Here is a 6,000-nt window from a genome sequence, read left to right as displayed (position 1 = left end):
CCAGCTGGGAGTTTGTGGAAACTGTGGAGTTTTTCTCTGTGGGTAATCCAGCTTCCTCCCACAGTCCAAAGACATGTATGTTAACTTAACTGACTTTAAATTGACTGTTGGAGTGTTTCCAGCTCTGCCTTATGATAACTGGAATAACTGGACTGGAAAGTGAGGGAAAAAAATAATGCTATTAAATAAAATAGTGAATTACCAAGCTAGAGAGCCTGTGCTAGTATTTCCTAATAATTTGCAGCATTAGCCTCTTCTCAACATATGGACATGTTTGGCTATAAAAAAAAAGAAAGAAAAAGAAACATGGTGAGGGTCACATCTGGAGGCTTCAAACATGATGGATGACCTGAATGGGGCCACTTCCATCGTTTATATACAGTATATGAGATTTAAAGTTTTTATATGCAGAGAGTAAGAAAACTATTAGATACAGAGCATAGTGACATATCTGCAAAATAGTGTTTAAAGCATGTCACTGAGAACCTTAAATACCAACCCCCGGTGGCAGTCGATGTCAGTGCAGTTGCCAGTCATATGGTTTCATCCTCTGAAACAATACATTTCTGTACGTTATCAATCAATCTGTACATTTTTGGAGATTTTAGTTAAGCCCACGGTGCACTGAATGCTCTGCCGCATAGAGTCTGGAAAAATCTGAGGTAAAGACAGACTTGAAAGCGCTTGCAGAAAGACAGAAATTACCCATCATTAGACAGAGTGTAATTAGAGAGTCAGTGTCTCACAATCACATATATGCATCATAAAGATTCCCATGTTTCATGATGTTTCAGCTGCAAGAAAAAAAGATGTTCTGTGAGTTCTCCTCTATTGTCTCCTGTTGTAGGGAGATAAGAGGAGAAAATCTCCTCACTCTGTGCTTGGGTATGACGCTCAAACTATCCCGAGGCAGCTGCAGGGAGCCTTGGTACAATAGATTGCAGGTACTGGTGTACTGGTATACTGGTGATGTTTTGAAATGAAAAGATTCCCAATTAGAAAAATAAAATTGTTTTATTGGGACAGAGCTGCAGGCTCGTCATAAGAACCTCTTATTAAAATGTCACAGGTGATGAAAGAGGCTAAATCAGCCTTGCGCAGGTCTCCACTGTAGATCTGAGAAGAGAAGGAGATACTCTACCTCTCCTCAGTCCCTGTGTATTAGCGCTTTCTTTCTCAGATTTACATAATCAGGGAGGTGACAGAGGACAACATGCACCCAAGTTGCTTTTCATTATTCATCTATCTCGCCTCTCCACTTGTGTTCCAATTCTCAGGATGACACAGGATGCCTGAAGCAGATCTGTCCACCAAGCTGACCTGCCTCAGATTACACTCTTATGCTGCTGGTGTGTGTGATTCATCTTTAATAACGCATAACATCGAAATGTGAGCCAAATAGCATGAGCTGGAACATACACAGCCCTCATCATTAACATGTGCATGCTGTACATTGTGTAAATCCTCACCAAGGTTGTATGAATGTCTGCACAGCTTCATGGCAACGGCACAGAAGCAAGCAAAGGTACACACCTGTGAATGTGCGTGCATTTTCACTTTTCTTGTTTTTCTTTACAGTCAAATGTGTCACTTTCATTTGTACACTCCACAACAGCTTTCCCCACTCATAACTGCCACTACCGTTCTATAACAAAAAAAAAACCCCACCATGGCCAAGTTGTGCTCCCGGCCCCCGGGTTTTGCAGCTCCGTTCTGCTGAGGCGATTTCTGTGGAACACGACTCCAGAATAGGCTGGATCGTGTTGCTGTGGATTTTGCCTGTCCGCCTGCAGGGTCTATAAATAGTGCCTGTCAGATATTTTCACTTCTGTGCTGAGCACACTCAGTGGCAGAGCAGTGTATTAATATCCACGGTGACCAGAGTCGTGCCTCAGGAGAGAGAGAGTATGGTGCGGAGGTGTGTGGAGAGAGGGAGAGAAAAAGAGAGCGGCAGTGGAGGGACTTACAGCCAGAGCTCAGCAAGACTACACACAACCAACAGTCTGTCATCTTTTCTCCAACTTCCCTCTGCTGGGAACAACAATGACGTCTTTATGTCTGACTCTCTGACATCTTTGTGCATGATTTCAACCGAAGGAAGACGTGTCCCGAGTCACATTACCTTTTCAGCATGATTATTTTATGCTTTAACTCTCAAAACATAAACAATATGCAATCTGATTGCATAAAATACTAGTAGTTTTGCATAGTAGCGACCATGGAGTCGATCCTATGCAATCTAATGCAAAAAATATACAAACACACAAACACAAACACACAAACTGTAAACAAGAAGTCATGAATTAGGGCTGGATTTTGCAGTGCTTTAATAACACTGCAGCCTGCTAATATCCCAGGAGCATATTAATAATCAGCGTTGGAGGCTGACTATTAATATGAAATAAAAGATCGTGAGATAAACCCTCAGATTGCGTGATTTAAATATGAGAAATAAATCAAAAAGGTGAGTATAAGGATGAGGCAAGTATTAAAAAAGCTGCCCTGAGTGTAAATGTTAAACTTTGATATAAACTGGGTGTGTTAACGTGTAAAGAGGAGTTTTATCTCAGTACACACAGATGTGCAAATAAAGTCCATTTTCTGTCTGAATGTCCATTCAAGCTGCAGTAATTAATCATATCTGTACTGGTCATGTGCTCCCGAGCCCTCAAACACTCTCGCACACAAACACATGCACAGATCTGGTGATTGCCTTGTGTAACAGGGGAGGATTCTGCATGTGCAGTTTCAAAGCGTCACATGTCCGAGTGGACAACCTGAGGTCAGATGCAGTATTAATCACAATAGAAAAGGCAACCCAGTTGCCAATCTGTGGACATGTTTTGGATTATATATGCAGCATTTTGCATTTTGTTGAATTTACATTTTGTTTCCTCTATTATTCTCCTGTGCAAAAAATAAGACTTCTTAAGCTTTGCTACACATTATTGTTCTTTCAGTCATTAAAACATGCACATAAAATGAGAGCATACACTACAATAGTTGGGTGACATTCAATATGATTGCATTATGTTTACAGTATCTGTCTACAGCATCTTGCCCTTCATGAGCAAGGACTGTGCAGAGAGCCTGTGGGACAGTGCCTCCAGTGGAGAGGGTTGGTATGACCAAAACAGATCCTGAAGGAAGTGCTGCAGCAAATCCAACCACAACAAAACAACATGAATAGCATTGTGTAGAATGGGTTTTAGATCAAAGCTTTTGAGCATTGTAATATTTGTTTGTTTGTTTTAACCGAGACTGTTAACTGTTTACTAAAGACCTCAATTCCACTTGTTGTTATACATGAGAGGTCCTATAATTTCATAGGCTCGTGATACGAGTGCAAATAGGACAAAGAAGCAACATATACAGGTTGTGAGACAGAAGGATTCTGCATTTGCAGTTACACAATCCTTCAAAAGATCTCTGCAGCAAAGGCCATGACATCATGACCAACAGTCCTCATTATGTCACCATTCTCCAAATCCATGTAACTCAAGGTTTCTGTTAAAATTATCAGTTTTCCCAAAAATAAATCAAAGATTGATGACATAAACAATGACATAAAAAGGAGATATTATTTGTTTTCAAATGCTTCATAAACAAAGACAAAATTGGTGCAGATGACTTTATAACTGTATATAAGAATGAAATTACATATCTGGTCATGACCAGTGACTGTATATAAAGTGTAAAAGAACTGTTAAAAGGACGAGTGTCACGTGTCATCACAAAACCTCCCTGCATATGCAGATAATATGATCCTCTCCAGCTATAAAAGATCAATAATGCAGCTTCTCTGAGATATCTGCCTATTTAATGGTATTGCAGTACAAAGTGTCACAGGCAGAGATAAGAGATTACAGCAGGCCTCTGTTTGCGTTTGTTCGGTCTACGCAGGACATTCCAGGAGCTGCACCGTGTGACGTCTCTCGTGCAGGATCGTATTTCAAAAGGCAAGGCTCCACTGGGCCCACAGTCAAACCACAGAAGTCTTTCCCGGTGCAGCTGATTGCTTAACTAACAATAACTAACTTCGGGACTGGCTTATTAGATAAAAGCGACCGTACACACAGGAGCAATTCATTTCTCAGAAACTAGAAGGAAACCAAACAGATGCATCTTGATTTTCCTTCCTAGTATTGAAATTTTGTGCTGTAGTATTAAGCACTTGTGTGTCTTCTTTTTTCCAGCTTCCTAATATACTCTATTGTCCTAATATATTTCATTTCCCTCATACTCATGTCTCCTGTCTTCCTCCTCCTCTTTCCCATCCTCTTTCACAGGGCCCAGCCTCGACTGGCGCCACCGGAGGGTCGTCTGGGGTTCCACAGAAGAGGGGAATGCGCAGAAACAACAATTGCACATTTTTACAGAATGAAACCATGAATGAACCACACACAAAGCCCCAAAATACTCTGGCCAGCAAAAGCCCAGCAGCACTGACCAATAAAATCTCATTAAACACTTTTAAGATTCATTGTTCTTTATATGCAACCAATTATCCAAATGCATACAAAGGCCCGTTTTAACTCCCTGTGATAATTATCTCCTGGCAACCCTTTATTCCCACTGGTGACAGGGCCCGCCAGTGGTTTGGTTGCCATATCCTTGGAGAGTTGCAAAGAGTGCCCCGATGCAGTGCTGCCTTGTGCTGACGGAGGAGGAGCAAAGGTGACGCTGCAAGTACAAACTGTGCACACAGACAGGAAACCTGATATTCCAGCTCCCCACATGAACTGAATCTGGGGAGAGGCAGAAAAAGTGTGTGTGTGTGTGTGTGTGTGTGTGTGTGTGTGTGTGTGTGTGTGTGTGTGTGTGTGTGTGTGTGTGTGTGTGATATCAACAGCAGCGAACATGAAGTCCTGCAGGACTCCATGCTCTTAGTAAAAGTGTACACTGCATGCGTACATGTTTGCATGCGTGCTGTCCGTTTGTGTTTATGTGTTTGTGTGTGCATACAGTACATCTGCACTAACTCAAGATGTAGAGCAGCGCAAACTGTGCAGGTTTTAACCTGCTTCATCAGATATGAGCAGCAAAATACCACCAGCGATATCACATTTATCACACGCAGTGAAAAGACATCATACGTGATTAAAAAGAAATACTTTTCTACCAATGTACCAAAGAGCAGGAAGTACTTTCACTTTCATTAACTGATAAATTGCTGCCACTTTCTCCGACTGCTGAACAAGAGCTATGTTTGTGGCCATGTACAGTTCAGTGCAGGGCCTCTGTGGGCTGCCCCTGACCCAGCATTGTTATGTGAAACCCTGGGCACCATGCTCCAGTGCTCAGCTATGCCGTCACCCCCTCCAGGCATGTAGCAAGCACAGCCCTTTGAGTAGCCAGCGAGCGCCTGCCCTCCTAAGCTCTGCAAAGCAGCTTAGAGCACCAGGCTCCTCCACAGTGGTCACACGTGTGAAACATACACTCTCGCTGACACACAAAACACACGCACGCGGGCTCGGCACTACCCATGTGCGCGGCCACACTGAAATAGGCGGGGTTTTGTTCAGGGACAGGGGGAAAAAAAGGTTATAGTCACTCCCACTCAGCTGTACTGACGCACGTTTTCTCTCAAGCACAACACGCTGGCTCACACACCTGCAGGAAAACATGCAGGACAGGGGCAGGGAACGCACACACAATGTGCTGCTTCTTAGCACTGCTCATGTTCTCCTTTGGAAAGGGTGGGGAGGAGGGAGGGGGTTGAGTGCTCCTGCAAATCATAGCCATGTGTCGGTAGAAGCTGACAGCCTGTCCCTGAACTTTGTTTTGTTTTGTTTTTTTGTCTTTTCAGCACTGGAAAGACTTTCCTAATGACACATAGATTCCCACTTAGGTCCTGAGGCACTGGAAACAAATCATCTGTGAAATACTCTGGTAACTCTCAGTTTTATTTTTGTTCTGTTTCCTTCACCGTTCTCCAAAACATGATGCTTGCCTGAATAAACTGCTACACCTAGTTAGAATCCATTATGTACAAGAAAA

Source organism: Neolamprologus multifasciatus, chromosome 9 (genome assembly GCF_963576455.1).
Source record: "Neolamprologus multifasciatus chromosome 9, fNeoMul1.2, whole genome shotgun sequence".
Classification (NCBI taxonomy): Eukaryota; Metazoa; Chordata; class Actinopteri; order Cichliformes; family Cichlidae; genus Neolamprologus; species Neolamprologus multifasciatus.
This window is presented reverse-complemented; position numbering follows the sequence as displayed.